The sequence below is a fragment of the Parambassis ranga genome, chromosome 19, assembly GCF_900634625.1.
Source record: "Parambassis ranga chromosome 19, fParRan2.1, whole genome shotgun sequence".
NCBI classification, from domain to species: Eukaryota; Metazoa; Chordata; class Actinopteri; family Ambassidae; genus Parambassis; species Parambassis ranga.
Genome location: NC_041039.1, coordinates 17,877,544 through 17,898,401, shown reverse-complemented (window position 1 = coordinate 17,898,401; position 20,858 = coordinate 17,877,544). Strand labels below are relative to the sequence as shown.

The 20,858-nt window shown below is 42.7% G+C and overlaps 1 long non-coding RNA gene across 4 annotated transcripts in view; it reads left to right on the top strand.

Moving 5' to 3' along the window:
• Window positions 1-16,703, top strand: part of LOC114452145 (uncharacterized) — a 37,009-nt gene extending 20,306 nt beyond the window's left edge. For 2 of the 4 annotated variants that reach the window (XR_003672237.1, XR_003672239.1), the window contains exons 3-5: window positions 2,795-2,876; window positions 9,746-9,822; window positions 15,149-16,703. This is a non-coding gene — a long non-coding RNA (uncharacterized LOC114452145). Of the gene's footprint in view, window positions 1-1,199; window positions 1,878-1,903; window positions 2,177-2,794; window positions 2,877-9,745; window positions 9,823-15,148 lie in introns of those variants that run through there. The other 2 variants (XR_003672240.1, XR_003672238.1) reach the window with 2 other exon arrangements.
• Window positions 16,704-20,858: the final 4,155 nt, after the last annotated feature.

The window sequence follows — 20,858 nt, the reverse complement described above, 5'->3', positions numbered from 1 at the left end:
GGAGGGAGGGACAGCAGGGGAGAGAAAGAGAGCTAGCGTGTGTGTGAGAGAGAGAGAGAGAGCAAAGAATAATCAATACAATCTAAGATGGTGGAAGTAGCACTGCTATGTTCAGGTCTCCCCTCTCTGGTTCCCTCTCTGGCTCGGTGCTCCATGTGTAAATCAGTGCATGGATTTGTTCGGACAAATTGTTTAGACCGTCATGTTTTCTTTTTTTCTCCCCTCTCTTCTCCATTTTAAACAGGACAAATCAGCATCTGGGGGGGGGGGGGTGGTGGAAGAGCGGGAGTTGAGGAGGTGAGGTGGGGTGGGGGGGTTCACTAAATTTTCTCTGAACTGTTTAATGTTGAATTCCGGGCAAGTGGCAGCTGTTTTTCCTCGAGGAAAAGCAGCAGAGTCTCACCCAAAAATGCTTATCAGCCTTTTGACTTTGTGCCAAAATAGCTGCAAGGGTTCAGCTTCAGTGTTCAGCTCGCTTTGTGACAGAGCCGGGGCAAAGGAGGAGCGTCCAGCCCCGTCCTCTGCCACATGTTCCTGAAATTAACATTCTCCTTTTTCTTTTTCCTATGTGCATCATTGTGTGTGTACTGTATGTGTGCGTATATTCACGCTAGTCAGTGTGGCACGCCAAAGAGTTAATGCACTCTCCGAGAGTGTGTGTGTGTTTGTGTGTGTGTGCTCCTTTTAGTGTGTGCTCCCAAGTCTGTTGAAGCGACAAGAGCTCCACTACAGTAAAAGATAAGGTTAATAATTCAAGGAGCTCTCAGAAGTGTTGCATATTTCAAGGATCCTTCAGCAGGACGCTCCATTCTGAATGACTGTGTGTTTCCTTGCTTTTCTTTTCACCAGTTGATATAGTTGCTGAGGTTCTGTGTGGTGTATCCCAGTATGGCGTGTGAGTGTGAGCACTGCGTCTGCGCACTGCTGGAGGAGTGGATTTCTGTGTCATTCTTCTTCCTCCACCCCTCCCACATTTAGTGCTTTCCACCCTCCCACTCTCTCTCCCACTCTCTCTCTCTTTCTCTTTCCTTCTGTGTCTCCGTCTCCCACCCATCTTATGCTCCCTTCCTCCCTCTCTCTCTCTCTCTCTCTCTCTCTCTCTCTCTCTCTCTCTCTCTCTCCCTCCTCTTCCCCCATCCCCAGTGCAAATACAGTTCCTTGCCGTGTTGGACATGTGATGAAAAAGTGACTGGTTCGCGCGCTCCACTGCACCTCCTATTTCATCATCAGCGGAGCTTTTCTCCCCTTCACTGTGCGCTTGCTGTCTCCTCCTCTCTCTCTCTCTCTCTCTCTCTCTCTCCTTTTTCCCTCTCTGTTTCGGTTGCTCCCCTCTTTCTGCTCCAGCCACATGCAAGGGGGAGACTTAAGCTCTGCGAGGGAAAAAAAAAAAGTCTGCTGCTATTTCTACAGTCAGGGCCTCCCCACAGCCCGCCCTTCCACAGACGGAGCTTTTTTTTTTCACTCACTACTAGCTGGATTTTAACCCTCTGCCTCCAACTAGCTGCACAGCAAGCAGCTCTGCAAAACCTGGCAACAAGTTGCTTTTTAGGGGCCTTGACTTACTTTTGGCGCATTCGTTTTTGCATCACTTTGGATTTTGCTTTTTTCTTTTGTTTTTTAATATTTTCTTTTGTAAAAATCCTCCACGTCTTGCTATTTTTTTTCCTCCGCTGATGGGTTTTTATAACAGTATTTATTTGGTTTCTCTCGCTTCTTTTTTTTTTTTTTTGGATGGAAATGTGTCATGTGATGGGCCTTGTTCCACCTGGAGTCCCAGGGCGCCATTTCTGACCGGGGTAACCTGCTTGTGTGGTGGGCTTGTGGTTTTGGATAACACTGTGGATGACAATCAAGAGACTGTGCAGTGTCTGAGCATGGTGCGCATATGTGTTTTATTTTTTTTTGAAAGAACTGTCGGTGATCGGCGTCAGTGAGTGGCGTGAAATACCGTACCTTGTTCGTCTACTCTCTGTTTCTCCTTCTGTTTCCTTTCCATGTCCTCTCTTTCGCTGTCTCTCTCTCGTTGTGTGTCTCTCGCTCACCCTTGTTCTCTCTCTTTCACACCGACTCGCTCTCCTAACAGGGGAATGAGTGGTGTGCTGAGCCGGAGCTCTTTCTGGGACAGGTGCCAACTGCAAACAAAAGACATTAAAAGGCAATAAGGGCAAAACATGTTGTAAGTGCAAAATTTTAACTTGTTGTGGTGCGCTGCTGCCACCGGTACCCCGCATGTTATGTCTATACGCGACTAATTTGTCCATCTTGTTGTGAGGTATTAAAACTGATATAGAGAGCAAAGCTGTTGGTAAGACCGGGTTTTGAATACTTTGCCACACTTAGTCCTAGTGAAGGCATTTTAATGCGGGGTGAGGGAGGGAGTGATATGGTAGAGCAGCATATAGACTGCTGAATTATTCATGTGCTCTGCTAAGGCTGTGACTGGACTGGTTGTGCAATTTGCATGCATCAGGCATGCTATTTGTCTGTTTGCTAACATTCCTCATTCAAAGACTTGTTAACCAGCGAGCGGGCTTGAGCTGGAGCCTTGCAGACAGCTTCATGGCCTCCTATTGTTTCAGGCCTCACTAGGCCTGGACCCAGCTGGTTGCAAGGAAGCCATGCAGCTTTGAGCTTTATAGGGCTAAGACAGAGTGAGCCTGGAGAGGTGAGACTGACCCGGGTGCTAAAGGCTGGAGCTGGGGCTTGAAGCACGGCAGAGACAGTCTGAGGGAAATCGCTGGGTCTCGCAAGAAGCACCAAACGGGAGCTTATGGCTTTCTCCTCTTCTTAACAGAGATGTGGATGGAAGTGGGAAGAGATGCCGAAATTTTGCATCCCGACCGGACGTTCACCATCTTTGCCTGCAAAAAGAATCAGTGAGTATATGTTTACGCTTTCATGGAAGTTTATCCATGTGTTTACATTTCATGGTTTTCTGTGTTTAAGAGGCGCCACTGTATAAATAAACATTCAATGTACTTACACAAAGTTGCTTTTCACCTGAGCGCACGTTTATACTCCAACACCCTACATGTTTGTGTAGCTTAGGAGCACATACGATTGCACATATCAGAGCAGCAGATCGAATCCTTTACATTTAGTAGCATTTCCTGTACGGTTTCCTTTTCCTCAAAGAAATATGCAGAATTTATCGTTCAGAAATGCAAAAACAAAAGTCATAAATGGCACTTTGATTGCTGCCAGGATAATCCTGCTCTGTAGTGATCAGTGGAAGGCCACAGTTGTGAAGGTATTTCATGAGTGATGCGGGTCGGGCTTAGCCTGCACTGTATGAAGAGAAGTACATGGCGTTCTGATCATTCTGATAAATTTAATGATAACAAAGATTAAACGTCGGGGACGCTTCTGAGACGATATTTGCTGAAAATGTACAATTTCTTTTTAATTTGAGGTTTTGCGGGTTGTGTTTGTCGAGCTCACATTCTATTTAAGGCAAAGGAGCAAAGAATAAATAAAACAAGTAGCGCCTTAATGTGCCACATGAAAAGCGTTTGCTTATGTATACATCATTTTATTGTTCGGATTTTGAGTGTTTCACTTCATATTAACTAACTTCGCATTGCAGCATTTTCTTTCAAGTGTTTTAGAAGTTATCTGAAAATACTTTTAGAATTAAATTGATACTCATACATTTTTATTTCAAGGAACAATGCACTTGAATGAGAAATAAACGAGGGTAAACGGTGATAAAACAATGCCGCAGTGGCAAAGTTTCTTATAAATGATTTAAAATTAGACTTTAGATACTTTAATAATTTTTACTAAATTTACTTGAGCTCGTTGGATTTTTTCTCAGGGACTTGGTGGGTAACTTTATCAAATTCATTTGAAAACCAGGGTTGCATTAATGTATGATACAGTCGGTCTGTTCGTCATATTTAGTTTGCATTGCTTGTAACAGCATAAAGGAATCTTTGTTTTCAAACATATTCTCCTGTAAATAAGGTGTTTTTACAGTGTAATGGTGGAACTCTGACGTTGTTGGCCCATGTTGTGCTCAGATGTTATAGCTGCTTCTCAGGGTCCATATAAAAGAGGACATATCTGAGTGGCAAAGCCAAACTGATTTGACTCAAGGCCTCTAAAGTGATCGAGGTTTGGGCTTTTCTATACATAGGTGTTGATGTTTATTCATATGAATATAAGCTCTGGTTAACTAGCTGTGGACACATGGTTTTGGCTGGCAGAGTATCACACTACTCCACCCCTAAGGCCTTTTTGGCAGTGGATGGCAGGCGTCCAGAGGAAGGTTGCATGTTGAGAGGCAGATGGTAGGGTGCTGAGGGTTTTCACTATTTTCTCTTTCTGTAAACGTATACCTGACCAGCACAGGAGCTCGGTGCAGCCCACACTCAGGCATTTTGTGCACTGAGGCAAACTTAAGCTCGCTTTGCAATAAGGGGACACACACACTCACACACACACACAAAATACAATGTAACAATCAAACATGCACACTTGTCATTTTTTTAGGAAAAATTTGTGTCCAGGCAGAAAGATAGAAAAAGTTTTTAGTCAAAATAAAGAGACCCTTTAGGTCTGTGTGTGTTTTCAGGCTTGATGTAAAGGTCAGTTCAGCTAATGTCACTTTATTCGGTTAAACCCACACCAGCAGTGAATAAGCTATTAGTAGATATTATCAGTTCATTTATCTAATTTATTTTCCATCAATATGTTTTTCATAAATACATCATAAATCATAAATACACTAGCAGGGCAAACAAGCTGCAGCCAGGACACAAAGTTCTCAAACTTGACTTTGGCCTTGAACTTGAACAATGAACTCTGTATTTTTAGTCGAATTGTGTTTGAAGTTTTTCCTCTTGGAATATATTATTATATATTATATAAGAACTGCACATTTCTGTGCAGCTGCTGAGAGAACACAAGTTTTTTTATAGTCTATTTTAAAAAAGAGGAAAGAAAATGAATCAGTTATACATTCATGTCATTTTTTGCCTTGTATGCAAACAGTGCAACGATAATATGTCAGGATTTTTTATTTATTTTTTTTTCCATCTATGATGGGAAACCTTTTAATTCTCTAACATGTATCTTTAACACGCAAACATATTATATGACATCATATAAAATTATGTCATATAATATAATATAACCTGATTTTTTTTTAGTGAAAACTAAATTATTAAAAAAAAGTTCTACTATAAACTTCCAAAAAAGGAAGTAACTGCAGTGTGTGAGAGTGAGAGAGAGAGAGTGTGTGTGTGTGTGTGTGTGTGTGTGTGTGTGTGTGTGTGTGTGTGTGTGTGTGTGTGTGTGTGTGTGTGTGTGTGTGTGTGTGTGTGTTTAAACATACAGCTATGCAGTTAAAGCATACCACAGTGCAAAAACATCAGACAAATTTACATAGATAATATAGTCTAATGGCTAACAAATAATCAGCATATTTTGCTTTGTGTGTGTGTGTGTACATGCGCGTGTGTGTGTGTGTGAGTTGTACAGTAATCCAAGTAATACAATGCATGGGTGCATGGGGGGGATGTGTGCTCCACTTGTTGCTGGGTGATGCATTTCATTTTATGTTTGTTTATAATATTTTATTTTATTAATTTCTCTGCAATGTTTTATTTTTCATAGTAAAACCACAAATCCAGCAGCTGTCTCATTACTGTTTGTTGACCTTTTGAAGGTCAACATTTTTTTGGGGGGGGGGTATTTTTGAACGAATATATTTTAGTTTTTCCAAATACATCTTTATGTCAGATGACTAGTGTAGGAAAAAAATACAGGTTAATTGTCACTGGATTAATTAAATTTGGAATCCTAATTGTTATTTTCTATCATGATATAAGCTAAAAAAGTCAATCTGTGCAGATAAGAAATTAGAGCAACCTCTTCTTACAAGCCGCCACCCTCAGGCATCGCCACATGTCTGAGTTAATCACACTTAATATTAAAAATCGTATTTCACACAACATTAACACATGGAATTAACAGATGGGAACAATATTATTTGGGGGGGGGGTGTTCTATCATTATCTGATGTGCTGTTGTTGCCCGAGTAGAGATGAAAAAGGATTTGGGTAGTTTGGGATGTTTCCTGTTGTATGTTGAACCGGCCATGTGTAGTGTAGGAGTGCTGTGCAGCCTTCTGTATGTCTGTATCTGACTGCTTCAGCCAGATACATTTGAAGCCTTGAGTGTGTGGTTTAGGTCATGTGCCAGTGCTCAGTGTATTCTTACTACACACACACAGTGAAAATGAGTCATTCACCAGTAGCAATAAGCCACCAATACACTGCTTCATTTGTTAAGTGGATAAATTGGTATTTAAGATTATGTGATTTTGTTTCATTTATGAGCTTGCTGTGATGTTGTGAATTCCATCCAATTTCCTCCTGGCTAATATGAAATCCAGATTGGAGAGTGGAGCATGGGGCCAAATCAGCCCTCACTGTAAATATATTTTTCTGCCATAATAATGAAGCCTCTTTTATTTCTACCACTAAAGCAGCTTCAGTGTGTAGCTTTAAGTACAATAAAACTGAGAAACCCAGCACAATGGGAGTTAGACTGTATGCCTGAGGTCTCTGGAGGACTGTCAGGTTTAGGGATTCGATTGACACACTGTTGTCCAGGTCTGCCTGCACTGAAATGCATGTAGTCCTGTTAGCTTAGCGATTTATTTATTTGTATTTAATGCATGATCCTAGATAATGGAGTGGAGCTAATTCAACCATTTTTTGTCAAAGAAATCTCTACAGTTTTTTTTTAAATCAGCATAATTAGCCTCATTTCTCAAGTCTTGCCTGTTGAAATAAATACATTCAGATACATTATTATTTAGGGTAAAATTAATCCCTATGATTGATTACTTACTTTCATTTTATATTTATATGCTTGCTGATAATGGTGTGGTCCAAAGGGAAGTTGGTGACAGCAGGAAAGAAGTGGAGCTGCATTGAAATCTTTGGCAGCCTTGCACATCTAAAGGTCAAAGCAATTTAAGGGTAATTTTACTATTAATTAGTAAATGTCAGTCACTTATAAAATGTAGATTCTATATTCTAGACAGACAGATCAGGTCTCTGTGGAAGAAAGCTGACCAGGCTCCCTTTTAAAACCTCCTGCACAATGATGTGAAAAGGCAGCTGAGTGGATCTACAGTGGCCACTACAGGCTGTGGCGTATTCATACAGGATCAGCACTACAGTACAGTAGAAAGTAGGCCAGGCCTGAATGGGGGTGGGGACTGGGGAGGGGGGTGGGTTATCTGGACAAAGAGGCCGAGACCTGGATACATAGAGACACACATGTATGTGCGTTTGTGTGTGTGTGTGAGTCGGCTGTGTAAGTGCTGAAATTATTGCACAAACACAAAACACAAAGCCTTATGCACAATATAATTACAGCCACATATGCTGATGCACTTACACTCATTCGCACACATACACACAAGTCTCTAAACCTGCTTTTCCTCACTCCTCTCACCATACATGGAAGCCATTAGTCCATTACTCCACTGACTACTGAGGATTGGCCATTTTATTCTCCCTGTGTTAATCGGGATGTCAGCTGGGAGTGTCACATGTAATTTATCCACAAAACCACAGCAACTCCACAGAGATGGTGAGCACAGTCATAATGACATAATATTGGACTGGGGGAGAGTTTCAGGGTGACAGATGATGTAGATTTTCCTCCCCTGTACCTATCCCTCTTTTCCCCCAGACGTTCTGAAACAAGACCTGTGCAGCGTTCACATGCTTGCTGTACATCATGGGCTGTTTGGCTGAGGCCGAGAGGGTTTTTTTTCTTCTTCTTCTCAAGTTTATTTGTCCAAGGATGATTTTGTTACATGCGTGCTGTACAACTAGAGTCTTTCTGTTGAAAACTGGCATTTAAACAAGTTTTTCCAGCGTCAGAGCTTCGTCAGACGGATTTCTTTCTCCCAGCTACATTCATTTTTACAAGTCAAATTCAAAAGTGCTGTTTTTGCCTCTCGACCACTGAGTGTGTTCAGTGTGTATTTTAGAGTCTGTGCGTCACATGTGAGCTTCTCTCAACGCACATCGTCAGGAAAGATACTTGTTTTATGTACCTGCCAGGCAAAACGATATTCCAGATAAAGCTGAGCTGCACCCACTCAACTTTTCTTTTCCAGCGCTCATATATTTCTTCAGCTTTTGGCCTCCGCTGTCGCCAAGGCAATTTAGTCCGAGAAAAACTGCAGAATCAGCAACGTTGTTCCACTTGGAGGTAAAATTGGAAGTGTTGAAAGGCCTCGCCTGCAACTCTCCAACTATCAAAATACTGTAAATCCCTTCCCTCACCTCAACTCCACTTCATCACTTTCATACTCTTCATCAGTGCTGAGCTAAATTATGTTGGTGACTTTTAGTGAAATATGCTGTCTGTCTTTTTACTACTCATTTAGGTGGACTGGGGCCTCTACTGACTGACACTGTGTAATAGCGCTCCAGCAATGTTTATATACTCAAGTTTCCTTGATTACACTTCTTTGTTATGGTGGAGTGACCAATAAGTTCTAGGTTTTTAGGTTGAATAAAACATGAGTCTTCAAAACTTCAGCTTAGACATGTTTCAGGACATCATTTTGAAAAAAAAAATTAAAAAATATACAGTGTCTTCTTACAATGCATGCAGACATGCATGTTGTGTATATACTAATATACTGCAGCAGATCCCTTCTGCACATACTCGCCCAGGCTTCATGAGTCATAAACACGCATATACACACAAACAACACACACCCACATTCACACACACAGTGCAGTGAGTGCACAGCTCGGACATGAATCTCCCTCCATGGGCTGGAGGAGTTGGGTTACTCATGAGCCCATAAACATGTGCTGGCAGCAGTCCAGGACTCTGCACTGTAATTACAAATGTTAGAAACAATATATAAAAGACCCTTCCCCGGCAAGGCCACGTCCCGCGCTGCAATTAGCATCCTTGTACAGAATTATCACCCTTCAGCAGCCGCCACCGCACAGAGTGGAGGCCTATAATTGGCAGTGTCCTCCTTGGTCTGCTAGAGGACGAGCCTCACGTTTCTCTCTATCCTCCGTCACACTCTGTTTTCCCCTGCAATCTAAAGGTTTTAAACTAATGATGACTAACCACCTCTGTTGTCTTATTCCACCTCCGCATGATAGTACCTGGCATTACATGGCCACATATGCACAAGATAACATGGGCACATGTTTAAAAGCTGCCACGTACATTAACACTGCACAGCCTGTACATGCCCTCATGTGTGAACCGAACATACTGTACCGCATGTGCAGAAAATCACTTATTATGCTCACAAGCACACGCAGATGCGCCACTTCACCCACGCACATGACACTGTATGCTTTCAGTAATACGGCATGCCAAAGTGTGTGCACGTATGCAGCGAGTGGGTGCTACTGGGCAAGGCCAAGGCCACGGCGGAGCTTGTGTGTTGGTGTTGGGTGAGCATGCGGCAGTAGGAGTTGGCCGGCGTACAGGCCAGCAGAGAGGGGTGCGGTGTGTTACATGTTCCACTAATGAGTTTCCTTGGCCAGGCAAAAAACTGTAGGGTGAGCTTATTAGTAAACAGGCTACAGAGAAAAGACCCTACAGCCCTCTGCTCCTGCTGGCTCTCTCACTGATCACTGGTTCTGGTCCTTTCTATTGTTTTCCCGTCGCTGTAGATTTCTCTACCAGTTCTCACTCTTATTTTTCTTCTCTCTCTCTCTCTTTCTCCCTCTTGTAGGCGGTATGATGGGGTTACAGCCACAGGCACAAACAAGTGAAATCATGGACAGACAGACTGGCGATCACAGCATCATTGTAAGTACCTTAATGTATTGTAAATTGAATATGTTGTTATTTAATGATGTATTGTAATGCTGATGTATTGTCTTGCATTTCATTTAATGAGATAGGGTCTATAATTAGATGCTGTGTAAGTTTCATTTGTTATATGTATGGCATGTAAATGCTTTGTCTTTGCCTTCCTGAGACTATTATAATGTGAGCCTGCATCAGATTAAATCATGGCGGGATATTGCCTTTATCCCATTTGAAAGGCCAAGAGGTCCCAATGGCTTATTAGTGGCAGTACATTAAGAAACAAAAACAAACCTTCAGTGCACACTTAAAGCCTAATCTTAATTGTCCACTAGGCATAGTGAAGGTCTTGGCTATCTCCGTGCCTGGTCCTGGATCTGTTAGAAAATGGCTTCCACCCTGTGCCTTCCAGCTCTCAGCTCCCCGCCGCCATTTTGTGTATTGCTGCCAAAGTAGTCAGGTAGCAGGATGAGAGGGACAGAGTAAAGTGGTAGAGGGAAAACGTGGGTACAACTGGGGGTGAGGAGCAAAATAAAATAAACTGAGAGGAACCAGAGGAAAGTTCTGCTTCAGCGTAGAACAGTAAGAAAGCGTATGTCTTTTTCGTATGGAGAGACGTTTAAATTGCTGCCGGCTGACTTGGGTGGACACCATTCTTTTGTGTTGGGCTAAATGTGCTGGCAGGGCCCACAGCTGTATCACCCTCTCCACCCTCCATCAGTCCTCCCCCTCTCGCTCTCTCTCTCTCTCTCTCTCTGAGCCATGTGTGCTTGGCTAAAGCTTGAACCTCTGCTTTAGCTGTTGCTTCGACCCCAACTGTGCCCTCATCATATGCACTTAGTAACCCCTGGTCCCGCCTTTCAACCTCTACGTACAGTAACTAGCTGTCTGCGGCTCTGGAATTCTCTATGGCGTTTTATTACATGCACAGATGTTATTAAAATCCTCTTCTCATCTGACCCTGAGACCTTCACATAGTTTTCACTAAGATGCAGCAAAACTTAACTGACAAAGCATCATACAAGCTCAATGCATTTTTTCAGCACACGTGTTGTCAGAGGTTGAACCAGCTTGCTTAAATTTACAGGATTTGGCTTCTAAAAGTTGGCCGTACAAATGTATAAATGGCTGCTTACACAGAGTTCACATGAGTGTATATCAGGATACTTATCTGTGTTTATGGCTTGGAGTGATGCGGTAAAAACTCCATTACTGTATCACTGTGTCTCTTTGCTGCCGTGTAACTGATTTAGACACGAGGTGCAAAATATAGCAGAGGTCCCTCCAGCAGTAAAACCTGGCCTATTTAGGCCTGTCACAGACAAGCTCTCATTGAGTCAGGCAGTCAGTCAGTGGCGTTCCTAACAGTTCAGAATGCACTCTGTCCCCTTTGGCTATGCACTCCTTAATCTGGCCATGTGTTTGCATATGGGACAGAGTGGCCTCCATATTGTGTTTGTGGAATGAATTATGAATGCTATTGCATAACCACGGCCTGTTTCTAGGGCATATCTCTACAGCATCTACCCAGAGACCAAAGCATGAATACATTTAACCAGCCTAGACCGCTTGGAAATGATACTGTGAAGCTGGCCTGCCTGCGTTTGTTTATGGTTATATAGAGCAGATGGCCATGCAGCATGGTCACATATCACACACTGGCTGCCTCGCTGGTACAGACACACACACAAATGCTTATAGAGAGAAATGTAGTGCTATTTAAAGGGGATTCAAAGCCACAGAAATTCATTCATTATTTTTCTATAACTCTCCAGGGAAAAAGTATTCAATCTCTTTATCAGGGCATATTACTGTATGTTCCCCTTCCTGCTGGCAGCTGTCATGGAACTATAGGTACTGGCACTAAAAGCTGCTGCCAAATCAAGCTATTCAATGCTAACTGTGGTTAACTGTGCTGTATTTACAGCCGTTGCTTTCAGCTGTAGCTGCTAACCACAGTGGTGAGTCTGACTACACCCAGCTATAGCCTGGAAGTAACAAGCTCTTCAAGGTTACAAACTGTACAGAGCCCCGTCTGCCTTCTCTGGCCTTCTGTCTGTCAGCTGAAGTTCATATCCAGGGAGAAAGGTATTTGTCCCACCCTCTAAATATAGCTGGCGACAGATGCAGCTCGATGGGGCACTGCCCAAGCTGAAAGGGGCCCTGCAGGCAGGCCAGAGCAGAACAGGGCATGCAGACGTGTCAGGACTATAGACTTCCTCTAATAGACGGAGGCCCTATAGGTCACCAGCAGCCACACGGCAGTGCACGTTTTCACCAGCTTCCATTAGCATGGCGGCACAATGACTAAGCCTGTAAACTTATATTTTACTTAAAATAATCTGTATGTGTGCATTAACACAGTCCTGAAGTTTGTCTTTCATGTTTTCATAGATACTATGTAAATTCAAGACTCTCAACCTTATACCCCAAAAAAAGGGAGCAACAGCTGTGCGCTGTATCCAAGCTCCACTACATCAATTTGCCTGCATGTGCTCTGTGTATTAAAATAAAAAAATAAAAATGGATAAGGTGAAGGCAAAGACCATTTCAAAGCACAGGCATACAACTTTATACTGCACTTCAAAGACAAAGGCAAAAAATAGATTTAAAATTCAAAAATAATCAACGTGGTAAGTGTCCTTCAGTCTTTCAGTGCAGCCTGACCACCTTGAGCACTATTGTGCTCAGTGATCACAACTGTTAAAAGGCATCCTCATATGCAGCTGCTGTAAACAAGTCATTACTGTGTAGGCCTGTGTTCTGCAGCCTGTGTGCGTGTATGCAAATGTGTGTATGTTTGCCTGTATACATGTGACTGTATACTGTGTGTGAGAGATGAGAAGCAGCTGGCGGGGTCTGGCTGAGTGGTCTGGGCAACCCCTGCTGCGTGCCCTGTCATTACAATGATTGGGGTCATTTTTTACCTCTAAAGATGGGGCCACAGGGCCGCAGTGGGATCAGCTAAGTCTGCCTAATCCAGCCCTCTTCACCTGGCATGTTTATGGCTCTGCTGGGTTATGGAGGGGGGGCAGCGGGGCCAGTTCATCTCACTGCCTGACAGGCAGACACACATATTATACACATAGGCGTGAAGATGTGTACACATGTTGCTCTGCACATACAAACACCACACATACAGCGCACATACATCAACGCATACATGACACACCACACATAGGTACATGCTTCACCTTTATGTACACCCATAAACTTGCACTAGGTCTGCAAGCTCAATATCTGCCTCATGCAGAGGTGACGGGGAGGTCAGCCTGTCTGACTTTGAGCAGAATCCCCCTGTGGCTTGCCCCAGCCATTCCCCCTGGCATGTGTAACAGGACCTGCCCATGCAGCCTCTCCTCCTCTTCCCCTACTCCGTTAACCCCCCCCTCGCTGCTGTTGCCTGCCCCTTGGCCCTGGTATAAATAGATGGGTCATGCCTGCTGTGCTACCCGGTCGGTGGGGGGTTACAGTAGCCATGCTTCACTTTATAAATGCCCCATGGTGTGTGTATGTGGATTCCTCGTGTCTGCACCCAGACACCACCACATATGCAGCAGTGCACCCATGACACATGTATAGAGACCGCATCCCTGGTAGGGTTGAAAATCCAATGTCAAATGCCAAAAAGCATGATATTGGATTCAAAACTTGATTTTATAGTTTATAGTTAATTGCAACCTTGTATTAAACATATTTAACATCTATTAAAAAGGATTTAACCGAAACAAAATCATATGGAGCCAGTCATATGATCAACCACATATCAAATCAATGGAATGATGAAGGTTTGAGGTTCCATATTGTGTAAAAGCTTCTTTTTCTGAATTATCCACCCACTGAGTGACCGCAGGCTGCCAGAACCCCAGAGATCAGGTTACAGCAGTCCACGTCAGTATCACTGCAGTTAAACTCGGCTTCAGTATTGATTGATGGGCACTGTAGCACTTAGACCAAAGTGTGATTGAATTAAGTGGCTTTTCAAGCAGTGCATGCTTTTGCTGTGAACACACTGGGTGAAAATGTGTTGAGGTAAATGAATATCTTGTTTTACCTTATTTCCTCTAAAGGGATAAGTGTGTGTGTGTGTGATGATGTGAATGAATTTGAAACTGTGTCCTTGTGTGTGTGCACTTGAATGTACAGCTCTACAGTGGGTGTGTGTGTGTGTGTGTGTGTGTGTTTGACTGACATTAGGAGACGATGAGGTGTAGAAAGCAGGTCTTTGCACCACCGTCTGTCTAAACAGCTAATGGAGGTGTGAGGCTAAAGCAGCGTATCGGTTACAGCACAGTGCTTTTAGGTGAATAGAAATGCTTGCTGAGTTTGCACACTCTTAATAAAGGAGGTGTTTTAAGGTTGTATTGCATAACTGTGCAGAATGCCTCGAGCAAGTGCGCACAAGTTTACTCACCAGTGTGTGTGTGTGTGTGTGTGTGTGTGTGTGTTTGTATGTGCTTGCAATGCATATTGGTCCTCTGCTCTATGTGTGTGAGTGTGAATATTTCCCTGTCACTGGATGATAGCAACTGGCTTCACTTGAAAGCAATAGCTTTCCTGGACGTGCACTCTATTGGTCAAGACCCCAGAGCCATATACTATATTAGATTGAAGTATGTCCAGTCAGCACGTTGAGAGGACAGCGTGCCTTGACCCTACCTTATGAAGTCTGGGGCCCACACTGCTGAGTTTTTTTGCAGGGCTAAACAATATGAGCTGACTTGCATGCTTTAGCAAACATCTTACTGTATGTAGTTCAGGTTTTCTACCATCATATGTGTCAAATTAAAATTTGTGTTGTTTTCTTTTTCAATTGGCTTTAAAAAAATCTGTTACATACATGTGTTTAATATCATTTTCCATATTTCTCCTGTCCGCTTCTCTCTGTCTGCAAAGTGTCTGTGTGCTACTTGTGTGTCTGTTACCCTGTACGGGTGTGTGCCTGTGCATACATACAATCCACCTTGCTATGGTGCAAGTAAGGCAGTGTTGAATAATGCAGAGAGCCTCAGACTCACCACTGAGCAGACACAATGGGGCCTCTCAGCTCAAGACATACCATTCTGCATTGTGCTGTGCTGTATGTTTGTGCCTCTACATACAGATCACTATACTTTGCTGACAAAAGTTTACCCCCGTGACTTTGGTTCAGCAGATTGTATGACAGTTAAACAAGCAGAATGGAGAACAGAACACATGGGTGTAAGCCATACAGAATTTCATGCAAGCTTAGAGTAAATAAACATAACCTCATACACAAATTGCAGGCAAACCCAGACAATATGTCTGCTACTTGGGTGTTCATGATCATTTTTCTTTGTTACAGAAATGTCCCTCTCGTGGTTTTTGCAGACGGAGGCTACCTGACATGTTGCTACAACCATGATGGAGGGAGGAGACCATACGCCTGTGCCCCCCCCCTCTCTTCCCCTCCCCTTTTTGCCGCATGTTACAGAGCAGGTGAGAAACATTAACAGAGGCAGCAGCTGCGACCCTCTGCTCCACACATGTGGGCCAGAATATGAGCTCGCCCACTCTCAACACTGGTCAGTAATGTTAACACTCTCCTCTCAGAACCACGGAGAGCTGTGTTAAGCACCTGGAAACAGCACAGATTGTTATCGATCAATCTCAGTTTCATTGTTTCCAATAATGATCTATAAACATCAAAGTTATTCATTAATAAAACAAAGAATTTTCTCAATTTAGTTAGTTTTACTTATTCATTTGCATATATACCATGTTAGTGATATATTGAATTCAAAAAGATACATACATGATGTTCGAGTGAATGAGGTTGAACTGTTTTACATAAAATCCTCATTATGGATGTACCATTGAAGTTACTGGTTGCATATGAATATGGAAATCTCCTGCTCTGCAGTATGTTTGGGACATGTGTGCATTGTCGGATCATTTGAATTCCCTCCTCAACTCTTGCCATGAACATGAACTCACGTTGTGTTCTGAACACACAGACTCCAGGCGCAGCGGTGAGGTGTCCCAGAGGAGAGTGGCATGTGTGTTTGTGTTTCTGTGAATCATAACCACTGTTTTGCAGTCAGCGAGGCATGTCAAAGCGGATTACCTGCATGAACAGGGACCTGAAAGGACTTTGTGTGTTTTTTTTTTTTACTTTCTTTCTTTCTTTTTTTTCTAAAGACTGTCCTTTGGGGTGAGGTAGTAGGTTGTATAGTTTTAGGGTCACACCCTTCCTGTCAGATAACTATACAACTTACTGTCTTTCCTGAAGTGGCTGTAATGTCATCAGACGCCATTGTTGGAGCTTTTGGATCCGGATCAACATTGGAATGTGCATGTTTACCCACCGATGCCCTGGATTGTGACTGCTTTAGGTAGTTTTCCATCTCATGAGTGTCTTAGCTGCACTTGCCGTAGATTTGTGTTGTCTTAAACTCGACTACTTTTCTCAAATGATCAATTTTAAGATGCCAAAACTCAACTGCTTGATATGAAATGTGTCGTGTAAGTAAGCGATGATGTATTTATTATATATACTGCTTCACCAGAACACACTCTGACCTTTCTGATGTTCGTACGGGGTGAGGTAGTAGGTTGTGTGGTTTCAGGGTAGTGATTTTGCCCAATCAGGAGATAACTATACAACCTACTGCCTTCCCTGAAGGGCAGCAATACTACACCAGACAGACAACAGGAGGCCTCTTGTTCACACCATCAAAAAAAAAAAAAACTCTCAAAATCAACAAACTAAACCAGGTCAACTGTCTGGAAATGAGCCATTTCTTTACATGGAAAACAAGCGTCCACAATCACACTGCAGCAGCAGAGAGGAGCAGCAGGTAAAGTCTACTGGATTTGTCTGTGTGTTGGAATAATAATAATAAAAACAAAGAAGACAATAGATTGGTTTGGTGTTTCATTTCTTTTCATGCCTTATTTTTTTATTGCTGCCTGTGGTTTCCTTCTATCTATTGCTGAAGTTTCTATACAGTAGCTCCTTCCAACTTCACTACCTCCGTTCAGCTCCGATCAGGAGCCGAGACACGTCCTGAAAATCCAGAGCAGAGCGAATGGAAAGAGGAGCCGTGGCACTATCTCACCTCCTGGGCTACAGCATGATTCATATGGCAGCAGATGATGGTTACAGTATTCCATCTCTCTCTCTCTCTCTCTCTCTCTCTCTCTCTGGCCAGCGGCATGCACACACACACACACAGAAAGATAACGAGGTGAGTGCCAGCTAGTATTAGGCCAACTTGGGCATCAGACATGCCTCACTGTCTGAGACCGCAGCCCTGTATCTCATATCAAGGTCAAGCTAGGGGGCTGTCACACTGAGTGCCCTCACTCACCCCTCTCCACAGTCACACATTCTACTCTTTGCCCTTCACTTTGCATGTTGTACTTTCACACATATCCACCAGCTTTCACCAAATGTGTCAGAATTAAGGACTTCACAGCACAGAGCATGAGTAGAGGTCTGCCACTGTACTGTGTTGTGTGTGTCCAGGCCAATGTCGGGCATATTTGTATGTAGGTTGCACCCACTGTGTAGCTGCCCCCCCCCCCCCCCCCCCCAGCCACCATATTGAATTGATTTGAGCCTTGGCTGTGGAGATCAAGCAAAGGGAGCTGAATACAAAGCCTGATGAGACAATGGTTCTGTGTGCATCCTGTCTCTGGGGTTGCATCTCTAAAGGCAATGTGCCATCCTTCATCTCCTGCTTCATCACTTCACTAAAGACACTGGAAAAAGGGGCTTTAACATCCACCCTTGGATGTTTTTGCTCCTCACAATAAGGAACAAATCAAATGCTTTTGCTCAAAGTCAGAATTCAGTTGTTTTATCCAAAGTTGCCAGTAATTTGAATAGAATAATACTTGCAGCAGTGCTTTTCTGAGCGATGGAATGATGTCATAGCTGTATAAATGGAATAGCAATATTGATTGAATGTAAGTGGATAGGATTGAAGCCTCTGTGTGGGCAGGCCCCACAAATAAACCACTGAGCAGGTTGCATTTGCTGAAATGAAGGAGAGCTAGCATGGTTCAAAATAAATCCAACCGTATTAATCTGTGACACGGTGATTACGGGATGTGAGATTCAGCTAGAAATGTAGGGCAAGGAAACAAAAAGAGTTGGTTTCTATAGCAGCGACATATCGTCAACACTCATGTTTAGATTCCCTCCATACAGGAGTAAAGAATGTTAATACAATCAACCAGAAGTATAACTTCAATACCGCCAATAGTCACTCTGCTACTGGATAAATATTGCAAAAGCGCCACCTTGTGGATGTTCATTCTGTGAATGTTTTTTTTCCCCAGCTGAAATTATGTTACCTGTGCAGCACCATGATTTGTTTTTAATTATTATTATTCATTTATATATATTAACTGTGATAGAACCTGCAGATTTATATGATTAGTTTGACAGATTTCATCATAGTGGTATCATTAGGGAAGAACAGAATTAAATCATTATGATTTTAAAAAAAAAAGTGAAACCGTTTATTTGTGAATTTAAAAACTTGCCACTAATTATTTTTTGGTATTTTTTTAGTTAAACAAGAAATGGATTATTATGTTAATATTATTATATATATTATATTATAATTATAATGTTATTATTTAAATCACTGTATCGATCAATCAGCTAATAATTTCAGTCTCATCAAAAGGAGTCCTCTTCGGGTTTGTTTGTGTTGTGTTGTGTACAAATTGTAACATCTGTCATGCCACAAAGAAATAAAATAAAGAAACTAAAGCATAATTTACTGCTTTTCTGGAAACATAAACAGTGTATCTACAGTATATGCCACTAAAAAAACTCATTGACAGTTTCTTAACAGTAGGTGGCAGCAGAGGTTTGATGGCTAAAAAGCTTAGCCCTCCACAGTGACCCACTTACATACTGTACCCTACTTTAGTAGGTCAAGGGTTTGACCCCTGTTAATAGTGCATGCTGGTGATGTTAGGCCAACAACTGGTCAAAAAAAGACCACCTATTAACATGACAACACCGACAGGATCATGTTTGCACTTAAAGTGTCAAGCAATGATTTAAAAAAACAGAAAAAAATCAATGAGCTGCAACTTGACGGATTCCCTTTCATAACCATGAATTACTTCAGCATGCTTCTTCAGAGTTTGTTTTATTACAGGTTCACTTCAGGGACAGACGTGTTGTAAGCGAACGGGGCAGTTGTCATTATTTTATCTAGATGTGGAAACCTTTCTGAGTCTCCCCTTAATTATGAAACCAGCTGCTGTTCAGACAGAAAGTCTTGACCGTAGACCATTACTGTGGACTCTGGAAGCTTCTGTCTGCTCTCTCGAGTCGTGTTGCAACGAGCCGTATCTTCTGAGTCTAAGGTTTCTCTGTGTCCCGCTTGCAGGGAGAAATGACCAACGGCACAGGTCACAGCAGCTGATAGTGTGTGGAAGTGCAGTGGATTATGGTCTGTTACTGCTGGGTTCTCTCATTTTTATGCAACTCTTGATTTAATATTTTGTAGATAATTGTTTTTCTGGAACTTTTTTTACATCCTTGTCAACCTAAAAGTGTCATGATTGAAGTCATACCAACACTTCGATGCCAGCAATGACAAATGAGCAAATTCCATTACTGAAGCATAAACTAATATGTGTTAATTACAGTTGCTGCTACCTTCAATAATCAATAATCAGTCCATATAATGTAACACCATAACAATATAGACTCTTTCCTTAGACATCCTACTTAGTAAGCTACAACATGCTTATATAAATGTCATGTATCTATAAGCATCTCAATGCTCTGAGGGTCAGAGAGTCCACTGTGCCCTCAGGACCCATGCAGAACAGCCAGATGGTAGAGAGGCGCCCACATTGCATAAAGACATGTAATGGGGCGCTGGGACAGGGAACGATGTGAGGAAACAAGAGAGCATGAGATATGTAATTGACAAACAGCGGTCGCACACTCAGCATCTGGCACACGCTGGGATAACAGAGCTGCCTCATTAGTGGAGGGTTTAGTGCAAGAGTCTGACTGGAAATCCTCCTGAAGTTGGCCTGCTGTCAGCGTGGAGCACAATGATTTCTGCAGCTGCATCACCAGTCTCCTGAAACATATGGAATGTTCCTGTGCACGGTTACATGGACCGGGAACATTTATAGAGGAAGATTTGCCTGGTAGCAATATAAATATGAGTTAAAGGCAGCTTGCAAGCCTGTTGACTTACAGTTTAATATATTGAGCTTTCTGCAGGAAAGGAGAAGATCTGCAACAGTCGGACACCAGAGGACAGGCTCGGAGGGTGTCACACAAACAGACATGAATGCCATGCATGTGATGCTGAAAGCATGAGAGGAAGAGAGAGGGCAAAACAGAGGACAGACAACATTCTAAAATACGGATGATGAGCCGTATGACTGGAAGGGCTGACTGATGAACAGTATCTACCTGCTGTTGGGCATCACATATATGGGAACCAGGGTCGTTTAGGGCCCCCAAGAGCACCAAAAGTCCATGATAAAATATTTTATATTTTAAAGAAAAACATTGATTAATACAAACGAGATGATATTACACACTCAGTAGCGTGTATTACACACAGTGCAGCCTATAGGATGATGAAGGATCTGATGCTGAGGTGGTGGTATGACATTTTGCTTAGGGCCACATAAATGCTTGGACCGGCCCTGATGGGAACAAAGGCAGGAACTGAAACAACCACAGAGAGGGTAAGTGAGTAATAATCAAACAAACAACAAGTCACAAAACCAGCATTCTTAAATACATAAATAAATTAATCCATAAGCAGGTCAGCTTCCAGGACAGGAGGACGTGACCGGGGTCAAGTGAGGACAGGGTTTAAGTTTGCACATGTTGCCAACTTCTTTTTATTCAGTTATGCATTTTACTTATAATCTAGCCCTCCATCTTTGCATGTTGAGTGTTTGTGACGTGTGTTGTATTATTTCTGCAGTGATTCTTGCAACAATTGGAAGAGGAAGAGGAGGAAGAGGAGGGAGAAGGCTTTCTGGTGCTTCGCCGGCGCCCTCTGGTT